This window comes from Elaeis guineensis, chromosome 8 (genome assembly GCF_000442705.2).
Source record: "Elaeis guineensis isolate ETL-2024a chromosome 8, EG11, whole genome shotgun sequence".
Lineage (NCBI taxonomy): Eukaryota > Viridiplantae > Streptophyta > Magnoliopsida > Arecales > Arecaceae > Elaeis > Elaeis guineensis.
The window spans coordinates 90170574-90184955 of NC_026000.2; positions in this window are offsets into that span (position 1 = coordinate 90170574).

Genomic DNA, 14382 nt, shown 5'->3' on the forward strand with positions numbered 1-14382 from the left:
CAGATATTTGGTATCCTTCAGAATTTTCTTTTGATTCATCCTCTTCTTCCACTTCTTCTACCTCTTTCTCTCCTTCTTCCTCTTCTTTCTCTTCTTAGGGAAGATTGTCCTTTAAAATGATCTCAGTGGGATCTACCTCCTCATGTTGGCCATTTTCATCTAGGAGAATTTTTGGAGCATCTAATTTTACATCATTGAATGGTTAATGAACTCCTACAGTCTCACTCTCTTGAAAGCATTCTGGTAATTGGAGCTCTTCTTCTTCTTCGAACGTGTAATGAATGACTAGAGACTTAATTTTGCATATAGCCCACCAATCTTTTCTTCTTTTTTTCCTTGATGGAAAAGGAGTATAATACACTGGAGCAGTTGTGCAGCTAATACAAATGGCTCGTTGACATAAACTTTTGATCCATGTTTGATTTCACTAAGCAGATCTCGTGGATCAACTTTCATATCATTGTCGGTATAAAACTATTGGCACTTAAATAGAATGACACTATTACCTCCAATGTAGCTCATCTTAATCACTTCTTTGAGAATTCCATAGTAGTCGCTCTCCACCTTATCTTCCCACCAGTTACTTTTTATACACACACCACTATTTATTATGCTTTTATAGTTTCTATATTGCTAGGTGTGAAATTTGAAACCATTTATGTTACAGCTATTATATCATGTCATATATTTTTTAGGCCCATAAACTAATGGTCTCAAATTTGTTGGTATGGACTCTCTCCCTTGAATGACCTTCATATTATAAAAAGAATAAATTAAAAAAATTAAAATATATAAAATGATAATGGATGCTTACCAATTGATGAACCAACATGCAAAGTTCTCCGAGTGCTATGTTGATATTTCTACATCACTTATGCTTGAATTTTCTCCTTTCAGCATCTTATCATATTGCCTAAATATGCATAAGATAAGTATACTAAAATAAGTAATTAAAGAATTAGGATTATGATGGACACTTACAGGACATACGGGTCGACCTTCGCATAGTTTAGGAAAACATATGTCTCTACCTTCGAAGTTCAATATCGAAGAAAATCTGACGAACCTCGTGCCCAAATTCTCGAGCAAGATAGGCAAAAAATTGAGATCTCCCACTCTAATCCCTTAGCACCTTCATCATCATTTCGGCCCATTTGAATCAGCTTGGTCTATACACTGAGATAAAAATAGTGTAAGCTAAAATTTGATATCTCTTCTATTATATAAGCCTCCATAATAGAACCTTCGACTCGGACCTAATTTTTTACTTTCTTCTTGAGACTGTGCATGTATCTTTCAAAAAGATACATCCACCTATACTGCACTGGATCCCCCCTAGTTTCATACGTCAGATGAATCATGAGGTGTTTCATAGAGTCAAAGAAGCTGGAAGGGAATATCTTTAATAACTTGCATATGGTCTCTACACTACTAGCATCAAGACTGAAGATATGATCGGTGGATAGTTCGACAGTATAAATTTCACTGAATAGAAGGCTAAGCTCGATCAAAGAGCACTATATGGAGTTGAGAAGTAGATCATGCCAAGCCAATGGGAGTAATCGTTGCATGAATACATGGTAGTCATGGCTCTTTAGCCCATAAAATCTACAATCTTTGATATTGATGCACTGAGCTAGATTACTTATATAACCATCTAAGAATTTAAGGCTCTTACACCATTCGCAAACAACCTTCAGCTGCTCCCTTATCAAGGTATAAGATGCTTTCGGCTTCAAAAATTTTTCAGATGACACCTCAACCAGCTCTAATAGAGGACGCTTGCATATATTCTTCATATTTGCTTGAGCCTTGGGATTATCCTTCATCTTGCCTTTGATATTCATAATAGTGTAGAAAATATTATCGAATATATTTTTCTTGATATGCATGATGTCAAGATTATGACAGATCAAATTGGTGGACTAGTAGGGCAATTTGTAGAAGATGCTTCGCTTCATCTAGTTATGAGTTGTATCAAACCTTCGAGGCTTCTGCTTATTAAATTCAATGCCAAATGAGATTTCATCCAATTGGGATACCCTTTGAAATACTTTCATACCACTGAGGTACTGGGGTGCATGTTCCTTCTCTATCTTATTCTTCCAGAAATTGTCCTCCTACTTTCAAAAAAGATGATGCTCGGGGAGGAATTGACGATGACAATCGAACCAACAGAGCTTATGACCATGCTCAAGTAAAAATAATTTTGTATTCTCCATGCAATAGGGATATTCTAGTTTTTCATGAGTTCTCCATCCTAACACATGTCATAACTGAAAATTGCTAATGATCTACATCAATGCAGCCTTCATTACAAAATTCTACTTCTTCGATGCATCAAAAGTATGAATGCCATCAGACCATAACAATTTTAACTCATCAACAGTAGGCTTTAGATATACATCAATGCTTCTACTAAGATGTCATGGCTCAAGAATGACTAATATAAGAAAGATGTTATGTTCTTTCATACACATCCTAGATGGCATATTATATGGAGCAATAAAGACTGGCCAACATGAATAAGGGGCTGCTGCATGACTGAACAGTGTAAAACTATCTATAGATAGACCCAACCAAACATTACATGATTCCTGAGCAAATAAAGGATGGCAAGCATCAAATTGCTTTCATGCCTCACTATCTGATTGATGACACATCATATCGAGGTGCTTGCATGGTCCTTCTTTATGCCATCTCATCTGTCCGGCAGTACTCTTGGACAAGTAAAGCCTCTAAAGTCTAGGAGTGAAGGGAAGGTATCGAAAAATTTTGTATGGTATGTCTTTCTAATTCTTATCCTCTTGTCTTGACTTGCACCGCATATGTTGCATGAGTCTTCTATTGGTCCTCCTTAAAGAAAAGCATGCAATCATTATGGTATGCATCTATCTTCTCATATCTCATGCCTAACCCTTTCATCATTTTCTTTGAAGTATAGAAGCTCCCAACAAGCTTCTCATCCTTCGATAGCATTTTCTTTATTATTGCTACCATCCTATCATTACAATTGATCATCATATTAAACTCGGCCTTTAAGTTTAATAACTCTGACACAACTGATAGTACAATATATATTTCACATCCTGACCATAGTGCTTCATTAGTATCTTTTAGCATATGGTAAAAATCATCGCTGCTAGCTTTTGAATCATCCTCCACATCTTAGTTAAATTTAGGACCAGCCGCATCCATAACCATGTCCACCATTCTATTTGTGTCCATATCATACTTGGTTCTAATCTTTGTAACTTTCTCGCATGTCTCTACATGCAGGTACCAATGCTTATAGTTGGGCATAAATCTATTCTTATACAAAATGGATAGTAATTGTATCCCTATCAAATATTTCTCTATTGCTACATCTGTTACAAGGGCAATGAGCCTATCCTCAATGTAAGAGTGTGGCATTCTCAAAAATAAAATCGCAGAGGTACTCTACATCCTCCCTGTATTTAGTAAAAATCTCCTTATCAACTACTCGACGGTCCATCCAATTATGGTTCATGACAGACTATCTAAGAATTCTACATGTACATAAATACAAGAGAATTGCTAAATATTATTTTATCATTCAAAATGGCTTATATAGTGAATGCATCCTATCATTAACTAATGGTAAAGATAGGTTTTATCCAATTCAGAAAATATATTAATTCTATAGGTCTATTACAGTAATCAAACGATATGTAACAGAGGTCGAAAAAAATTTTGGCAGTATTTTTTCTTAGTTCTTCTATGGGAGAACAAAAAAAAATACTTTCTAAATTTTTTTTTGAATACTCAGCATACCGTTTGATACTGTAATGACCTATAGAATTATTTATATTTTCTAAACTATCCATAGTGGATAATCAATTGATCAATGTATATAATTTTTTTACTCATATAAAAATAAATAAATATATGAATATATTAGAATATGTACATCAATCAACTAATGGGCTATCACTCAATGCAATATAAATTTTATTAAAATTAACACATAATTAATATTGCCCAGCACCTTCCATCGACATGAGTGCACTGGGCGAGCGAGGGCTAAATGCCTTGGATGCTAGCTGTGACCCGAGGCTCGGACATGTAGGACATGCTCAGATCCTATGTTTGCAATGCTGTTCGACACCTTTCCTCGATCTGAGCACTTTGCATGCCCAGACCTAAGTCCCATGCATCTAATTAATTAATTAATTATCTAACTAATTAATTAAATTAATATTTAATTAACTTTTAGTGATGACACTAGCCATTACTAATGCCCTCACTAATAGTAGATAATATTAGTCATCACTAATGCTGTTGCTAATACTCACAGAAATACTCATACACATGCTATTACAGAGATGAATCACAGGGTAGGGGTGATGGGGCTGGGCCGTGGGCCGTAGGGGGTAGTGGGGTAGGGGCTGTAGGGCTGGCGAGGTCGGCTCGAGGTCAAAATGGCATGGGGATGGGGTCGACAGGGTCGCAGCGGTAGTGGGATGCCAGAGGGGGGGGGTGTTGGGGGGGTGAGGATGTTGAAGAGGGGGGTTGGGAGGTAGGAATAGGAGAGAATGAGCAGGGAGGAAGAAATTTTTTAATTTTATAAAAGGCAGACTATTAGCAAAGGCAAACTTGTCATCGCTAATACCCTTGGTGATGTATTAGTGATAAAAAATTTTATTGCTAAAAATAAAAATCTATCACTAATACTTTTATTAGATTTTTAAAATAATTTTTTTCAAAAATATTAGTGATGGCATGAATCCCATTACTAAAAACCATCCTAATAATCTCTCCACACCTTCAAACATATCTGAATATGATATAATTTTAAAATTTAAATTTTATCTTCACCATTCATTATCTAAATAATTATCATTAGAGAATCATTACAAAAAATTACCTCGATCCAACAGCCCTAGCTAAATCGATTAATAAAATTTGATTTCGATAGCCACGAATGATCGCATGATGATCTGATAGATAGAGACCACCAATGGATCCAAAAATTTACAATGATAATCTCAATAATATTTATAGCATACTATTAAAACTTCATTTCAATCAGACATCATGATAATAGTCAACTTAGTACAGAATGATTTCGATCGTTAAATAAAAAATGAGTGATTAAAAGGTCAAACAGTGTACTATTAAGATAATTTTTTAGATAAATGATCTTTGCTATACTTTAATCATTTATATGATGGTGATCATAAAATCTAAATCACATGTATATGAACCATCTACGTTAAGCAGATCTCACAAAAGTATAAGTATAATTACTTAAGGATTTTAAGAATGAGTAGCAAAAGATGTATAGTTATTGATCGTTCATATATACATATTTTGAATTTTATGATCACCACTATATAAATGATCAAAATAGTAGCAAAGATCATTTATCTAAAAAATTATCTTATAATCAGACGTCGTTTGACCTTTTGATCATTCATTTTTTATTTAACGGTCTAAATTATTCCATGCTAAATTGACAATGATAATGACATTTGATTGAAGTAAAATTTTGATAGTATACTATAAATATCACTAAAATTATCATTATAAATTTTTAGATCCATAGATTATCTCTATCTATCAGATCATCATGTGGTCATTCGTAACCATCGAAATTAAATTTTGTTAATCGACATAGCTAGGGCTATTAGATCGAGGTCATTTTTTGTAATGATACTCTAATAAAATTATTTAGATAATGAATGATGAAGATAGATTTAAATTTTAAAATTATATCATATTTAAAAAAAATAAAAAAAAATTATATTCTTTATTGAGTATTAGAGACGGCAACTACAATCGCTAATACTCTTTCTAATGTTACTAATAATTTTAATAATAATTCTTTTTTGTTTTTTGTAATGGTGAATACCATTGCTAATTGTGTTGTAGCTAATGATTATTAGAGATGGTAGTTGTTGTCGCTAATACTCTTTTCACCATCGCTAATTATTTTACTAAATAATTTTTTTTTATTTTTTATGATGATGAATGCCATCGCTAATATCTCATCGTCAATAATTATTAGAGATGATAATTACCATCACTAAAACTCTTTTCACCATTTTTAATAATTTTAATAAATAACTTTTTTTTTTGGTGATGGCAAATACCATCTCTAATAGTGTCGTCACTAATAATCATTAGCGATGGCGATTCTATCGCTAATGCCATTTATGTCATCAATAAAACTAATATTAGCAATGGTGAGAATGCCGTCTCTAATAGCCATCGGTAAAATAATTATTAGCGATAAAATCTTTGTCGTTGGTAATGCTATCGCTAATAAAAATATTAACGATGGTAAAAATACATCGCTAATGGCCGTCACTAATACCTTAAGTTTTTGTAGTGTTAGAAAAGAAGAAGAATAGGAGAGAAAAGAGGAGGAAGATGAGGTAGAAGAGAACCCCTTCTCTCTTTTTTTTTTCTATTAGTGATGGCAAAAATGCTGTCACTAATACCTTAATTTCTTGTAGTGTTAGAGAAAAAGAAGAGTAGGAGAAAGAAGAGGTGGAAAATGAAGTAGGAGAGAACCCTTTCTCTCTTTTCTTTCCTAAGAGGAGACACCCTAGAGGAACCTCACACCCAAGAGAGGAACGCCCACACCTTTGATTTTTCATGTAAAAATCAGATCTCACTTCTATCTCCTACGCCCCCTTTCTTTTTTGCTTTTATTAGGCATCCAATAGGGAGATAAGGTCCAACCTTATCTGATTAGGACTTGAATTCAAACTTGAATTCATCCTAATCCAAGCAAAGAAATAGGGAAGACATAGAGAAAAGGGGAGGCAGGGGTTTCTTCATGCTAAAATCAGATTTACATGGAGATGGGGCGCACCTTTCTTATGGGGCACGGCATCATGGGGCTTCACTAGGGAGGTAGAGTCTCAATCAAATTGAGACTCTTGATAGCTCGTGATGTTGTCATTAGGACATCATGATTACTAAATTAAATTTAATTTCTAAAAAAATAAAAAATACATAGAGAGTAGCAAGTCAAATCGAATCCATCGAGAAGGCAATATTTTTGATTTGAAAATTTTGTTTTTTTTGAAAAAAAAATTGAGAAAGTAATTTAAATTAAAAAATTAAAATTAAAAGTATGAAAAATAAACTTGATACTAAGATTCACTAATTAGATCTTAGCTTCCACTTGCAATAAAAATAAAGAATAAAAATTTAAAAGTATATAAAAATAAATTTTGCATTAATTAAAATTGAAGTTCAATTATAAAAAAATTAATAAAATAATAAAATAAAATAAAACTATAATAAAAATCTAAAGTTGATCAACATAGTCTTATCGAAAAGATGGTTGATGATCTTTTCTTTTTCTTTTGTACTCTATAAAGCGAACTGACTTTTCTCCTTCTTCTCTTTGGATCCCTACACCTCTCTTATTTTTTTATTTTTTTATTTTCTCTACAAATTTTTTATGTTTTTTTACTATTTTCAAACTCACCTTTTATAGATGGATTTTCCTTCAAATTTTGATGGAAAATGGAGTTCCAAATCTTGTCAAAATCGTGTCCAACCCGTGTCACAGCTTCCTGACCGTCAGATCAGCTTTGAACACTCCAGATTTCATCAAAAAATCACTTCATCAAGCCTTATCATGGTTGAAAATGATATCAGCCATCTGATTGTTTGTCCAATTTGGTTTAGGCCATTGATCAGTGCAAAAGATCTCCTATTCAAAGTCAGGATCAATGGCAGCCGTCGGATCTGGTGATCAGTGGTTTTGGACCATCAGATAGCACTCAAAAATCCTTCACTAGTTTAGTTCTCAACCATAGCAAATGCTAGCCATTGGATCATACAAAACTTAGCTACTCTCCCATGGACTGTGATAAAGATCGATGAAATTGTGATGTGGACCATGCCCTGATTCCATTGACCAACCGATTGGTCCATCGTGTATCGAAGCTTTTTAAAATGAAATTTTGGATATTTTTGCTTAATTTTTTCTTGAATTTTATGCTTGAAAAAAAGAAAAAATATAAATTAAATTTTTTATTATTTTTTTAATTATTTTGGTGCTTAAATTGCTTAATCAGCTTGACATCTATTTTTCATAAATATGCTCTAATTTCATATTTTTTTTTTAAATTATTTATTTTTATAAAAAAATCTAATTTAGTTATGAAATTAGGATTTCTAGAAGATGTTAGCACCATTAATTACCTAAAAATACTTAAAATAAATGTATAAATATTTGACTTATCACACCCCCCAACTTACTCATTGTTAGTCCCTTAGCAATGCAATAAAAATATCATCATATTTCATTGAGATCCTCCTTTACAAAAATAGATCTAGGATTAAAAATCATTTAAGAAGTATCACTAACTAAGTATTAAGTTTTGAAAGTATATTTCATAGTCAGTACTATTAGATGTATGTCCTAGAAGTCAATTGTTGGCTGATATATTTTTATTCTATGATATATATTTGTACTTAAACTATTGATTTAATCAATAAAAGATCAATTTTTATTTTTTATTCAAGTGTTATGTATCCTTGAATCATCTTTGAAATTAGTGTTATGATACATATTCTCAATTATTAAGAATTAAAGGCATATATGATCGATTCCTAAATTGCTGTCGATCATAGGATAGTCATGGGGATAGTGATTCATCCAGATAAACTGGCACACAATTTATTTTCTTTGAGATAGATGAGTCTCTAGTCTACAATGTAGAGACACTGAGCAAAGAGTATAGATAATTGTTAGAGAATAACTTGTACTGAGCATGACCATACAAGAGATCATATAGATTACTATTTGATCATCAGTGATTATCTCGATACTGTAGTTGTGTGATTGAACATTTGATCTACGGTATCATAGTTGCTTATAGTAAGACTGCTATAGTTTGACTACACATAAATATTAACTCGATCATGAGTTTTTATAGTAGATATTGGTTTTAGTTGATTGAGCTGTGCGAGCAACAGATGTATTTATATGGGATCTATCGACCTTGATAGAGAGGAAAGTCCTATGAGATTTAAGAAGCTAAGTTCATAAGTCTATGGCCATAGAAGTACGACTAATAAAAAAAATTTTATTTCAAATTATTATTAGACTTAAGCTGATCAGATTTATAATATGATTGATGATGAGGTTTGACAATTTATCCATGACATACCATCTAGTCAGGACTCACGATAGAGGGACTGTATCGCACATGAACTATACTTAGATGTTCTATTTTGGTTTTGCTAGGTTGCTACTATATATTGTTAGATGTCACTGGTGGATTGTGAGAGCTTAATAGGATTATTTTGGATCAATAATCTTTGTCAAGTTAGAGTGGAATTTTCTGACCCACTGAAAGGGGTTTCAGTGATACCTATGATAGAGATTATGGTATGTCTTACTACCAAATAGAATTAAACCTATGGGGTCACACATAAAGAGAAAAAATTGGATTGATTAATAATTGAGCTTATGAAATACAAATTTATATGGATTTAGAGAAATCTTATTGAGTTCATGTTAACCTTACTAGCACCTGGGTGAACTCAATTCTTTTTGTAGTTGGTTTACTTATATGATAAGCATTAACTAATTTCTACACTTGATTTGAATCTAATTAAATATGATTCAATGATCTCCAATGGTTGGATTCTTAATTTATGGCTTGAATTAAATCAAGAAATAGTTTCTTGATTTTATTCGTTAAAAACCCTTGAAGTGAATTTATGAAATCGTGTAGGCTGTTTTGAGACCTTTTATTGGATCCCATATGATGGGATACCTAGCATTGGGTGTGAGTATGGGTGAGTTTTGGGTGGCACCCCATTTATTTGATCCAAGTATATTTAAGCTAGAACTTCTAATATGATTAGGAGGAGGGATCCTAATTTGATTAGGACACCCTTATGTTGTCTATATAAAGGATCCTAGCCTTTCTTCTCTCATAATCTTACTTCCTCCTTTCCTTGCCACCACCTTTACTATGCCCATCGCCTCCCCTTCTCTTTCTCTCTCTAGCCCACACCTTCTCTCTCTTTAGGCATCCCCTTGTTGGAGCTAGAAGAGAGGTGGGCGGCATCTCTCCTTGGTGTCAAGGGTTGGCGCCAAGTTGTTGGTTTCTTCTTCTTCTTCCCAAGTTTGTTGGAAGTTTGTTAGAACCACTTCTTAGTTGTTATTCTTTTTGATTAATTGAGAGATCAAGAAAGGTTCTTGGATTCTTCAAGAATCAAAAAAGAAAGATCAACAAAAAAAGGGGTTCAAGGGTTGATCCCTATCCAGGCTTGGTTCAAGCCTATTCAGGCTTTAAGTTCAAGTGAGTTGTATCAAGAAGAGCTTATCCAGATCAGCCTTATGGATACCCATAGAGATAGGATACTTATACTACTAATTCAGAGCCTAATCAACCTTAGATCTAGGGATTGAATTGGATTCAATCCTAGTTACAGGTTTGAAGTAAAGGAAAAGTGATTCAGGTGTGTAAATGGATTATAGGTTTTCATTTATCCATCCTAAAATCAGTTTATATTAATTTTAGCATATGAGCTAGATTCATAGGTGCTTTCATATGATGAATGTATGCTTAGATTAAAAATATTTTAATCTAATTTTTTACTATATTTTAAATTTAAAAATTTTTTAAAATCCATATATACTAATACCCGCAAAAAATCCAACAGTGATATCAGAGTCACATATTTATATGTCTAAAACTAGCACAAAAATTTTATAAAATTATTTTCAAAATTTTGATTTTAGTTTATACATGAGATATATATATTTATGTTTAGATCTGAAAAGTATTTTAGATCTAAATTATATTCATATGTGTGATATATGAAAGTATGCATAGGTTAGAAATTAAATTTCTATGATTTAAATTTTTCATATATACGATATATGATGGTATGTTTAAATCTAAAATTAATTTTTAAAAAATCAAAAATTTTTCATGTATATGATATCTGATTGCATGTATATTCTAAAAGTATTTCAAAAATTTAAAACTTACTTTTTATGCAATAAATTTAGATTTGAAATTTGTTTCAATGATTTGAAATTAGTGAGTGCATGAATTGTTAGGTATGGGTAGTGTTGGGTATAAAATACACACAGCCGAAGTCCTCAGTGGAATCGACTACATGACAACTCCGCCCGGACTCCTAAGGGAGCCGGGCTCCGTCACCGACAACTCCAACAGCTACGAGCAGACTCCGCCCGGACTCCTACGGGTGCCGGGCTCCGCCGCCGACATCGACTACAGGACAGCTCCGCCCGGACTCCTACGGGAGCCGGGCTTCGTCCTCAGCGTCAACTACTGGTAAGCCCCGTCCGGACTCCTACGGGAGCTGGACTTCGCCTCTAACCTTGATTGCAGGAAAACTTCGTCCGGACTCTTATGGGAGCCGGGCTTCATCCTCGACGCCAACAACTTCAGCCGCAAGCAGACTCCGCCCGGACTCCTACGGGAGCCGGGCTCCGCCGCCGACATCGACTAAAGGATAGCTCCGCCCGGACTCCTACGGGAGCCGGGCTCCGTCCTCAGCATCAACTGCTGGTAAGCCCCGTCCGGACTTCGCCTTTAACCTTGACTGCAGGAAAACTTCGCCCGGACTCCTACGAGAGCCGAGCTTCATCCTCGACTCCAACGGCTACAAGACAGACTGCGTCCGGACTCCTATGGGAGCCGGACTCTGCCGATAACTTCAGCAGCGAGCGGACTCCGCCTGGACTCCCACGGGAGCCGGGCTCCGTCCTCAACGTTAACTGCTGGTAAGCCTTGTCCGGACTCCGATGGGAGCCAGACTTCGCCTTTAACCTTGATTATAGGAAAACTTCGCCCGGACTCTTATGGGAGCCGGGCTTCATCCTCGACGCCAACAACTTCAGCCGCAAGCAGACACCGCCCGGACTCCTACGAGAGCCGGGCTCCGCCACCGACATCGACTATAGGACAGTCCGCCCGGACTCCTACGGGAGCCGGGCTCCGTCCTCAGTGTCAACTGCTGGTAAGCCCCGTCCGGACTCCTACGGGAGCCGAGCTTCATCCTCCACTCCAACGGCTGCAAGACAGACTGCATCCAGACTCCTACGGGAGCCGGACGGACTCCTTCGGGAGCTGGACTCCGCCGATAACTTCAGCAGCGAGCAGACTCCGCCCGGACTCCCACGGGAGCCGGGCTCCATCCTCAACGTTAACTGCTGGTAAGCCTTGTCCGGACTCTGACGGGAGCCAGACTTCGCCTTTAACCTTGATTGCAGGAAGACTTCGCCCGGACTCCTGTGGGAGCCGGGCTCCGTCCTCGATTCCAACGGCTGCAGACAGTCTTCGTCCGGACCTCTACGGTGGCCGGACTCCGACCACTGCCGAACTTCAGCCGACAGATCAGCACTCCCAGGCCACAATCACGGCCACGATTCTGCTACATTTCCTGCGGCGGATTCCACGCAGCTCCACCACTCCCTGACAGGCCGCAGTAACGATCGCAGCACTACTCCACTCCCTATGACGGATCCCACGCGGCTCCATTACTACCTGACCAGCCATGATAAACGGCCACGATCCTGCTCCACCTCCTGCAACAGATACTGCACGATTCTCCCATCCACTGGCAAGTCACGACGACAAACGCCGCCCCACTTCACGCGGCAGACTCCACGTGGCACGCCCCAGCGATAGCCACGGGTCCGTTCCACTACACTTCGCAGCAAACTCCGCCTGACCCTGGGCAGTCCACTGCCAGACGGTTACAAATGTCGCCATCAATCCGTTGCTTCCTCCGCCTATAAAAGGGGGACCCAGATACGTTATTCGATAAGCTCATTTCTTATTTCAAAACTCTGCTAAGTTCTCCGTTCGAGCACTCCATTCTTGTTGAGGCAGAGAACTGACTTGAGCGTCGGAGGGTCTTGCCGGAGCAACCCCACCTCCGGTTTAGACTTCCTTTGCAGGTCCCGGCGGCGACCGCGACTTCCCCGACTCCAGCTTCTCCGGCGCAAGCAGATTTTTGCACCAACAGGATTGGCGCTAGAGGAAGGGGCTTTGACCTTCGCAGTACCCTTATTCTTAAAGGAGTGTTCAACGGAGCCGCCTCCGATCGTCTCTCCGACACCCACTCCTAATTTTCCCCTGCGAGATCCACGCTCGATGCCTCCACGCAAGGCGTCCACACGACGGTCCACGACCTCCGCGGCCAGATCTCAGGCTCCGGCCTCCCCTCCTGTTTCCCCGCCTCCTCCTCCTCCTCCGGCGGCGGCGGTCGGCATGGAGCAATTTGACTTGCTGGCACAGCAGGTCAGAGGCCTCATCGAAGCTGTGCAAGCAATGCAGCAGCAGCAACCGCAGGCGTCGGCGCACCCGAAAAGGGCATCTCCGGAATGTCAGAACCCGGTGGCGGGGCGGGCCACCTGGGCCAGCCGCCCCATCCTTCTCGGAAAAACAAATCCGAGGGTAGAGAGCCCTCAATCGGACCATGACTCCACCCCTGGAAGATCCCTGCCCCCGCTCTGCCAGAGGACCCTCGAGACTCGAAGTCGAGAGGATTTCCTGGATCGGAGGCTCTAGGAGATGAACCGGCGGATTGAACAACTCCGCCATGCGCCCCCCGCTCATGGTGAGGATATTTGTACTGACCCTCCCTTCTCTCAAATGATCATGCAGGAACCGATCCCGCCAAACTTCAAGCTTCCCCAGTTCGAAAGCTACGACAGAACTTCGGACCTGGTTGATCATCTGGAGGCCTTCCAGACGATGATGCTGCTTCATGGCGCTCCTAACGTCATCTTATGCCGGGCTTTCCCGTCTACTTTGAAGGGAGCAGCGAGGAACTGATACTCGGCTTTGAAGCCGGGTACCATCTTTTCTTTCGATCAAATGAGCCACCAATTTGTGGCCCATTTTGTCAGCAGCCGGCACCCCCGGAAGGGTTAGGAGTCCCTCATCAACATCAAGCAGAGGGAAGGGGAGTCCATACGGGCCTACGTCAACCGCTTTAACATCGCGACGTTGGAGGTCCGAAACTTGGACCAATCAGTTGCCATGGCCGCCCTGAAAGGTGGCCTTCAGAAGAATGATCTTTTGTTCTCCCTGGAGAAGAAGTACCCCAGGGATTTTGCCGATTTACTGGCTCGGGCTGAAGGATACGCCCGAGCGGAAGAAGCCTTCAAAATGAAGGACGAAGAGACAGCAAGGGAGCGGCAAGCGGGAGATTCGAGTAAGCCCGCAGTTGAGAAAAGGCCAAAGGAAGCCCGGACGCATTCCCGATCCCCTCCTGGACATAAGCGTGCCCATACTCCACCCCGGGCACGCAGGCAGAGAAGCCCGGACCGCAGGTTTCGATGGGGCTCCCCACCAGAGAGATTTTGCAACTACGCCCCCCTCAACGCCTCGAAGG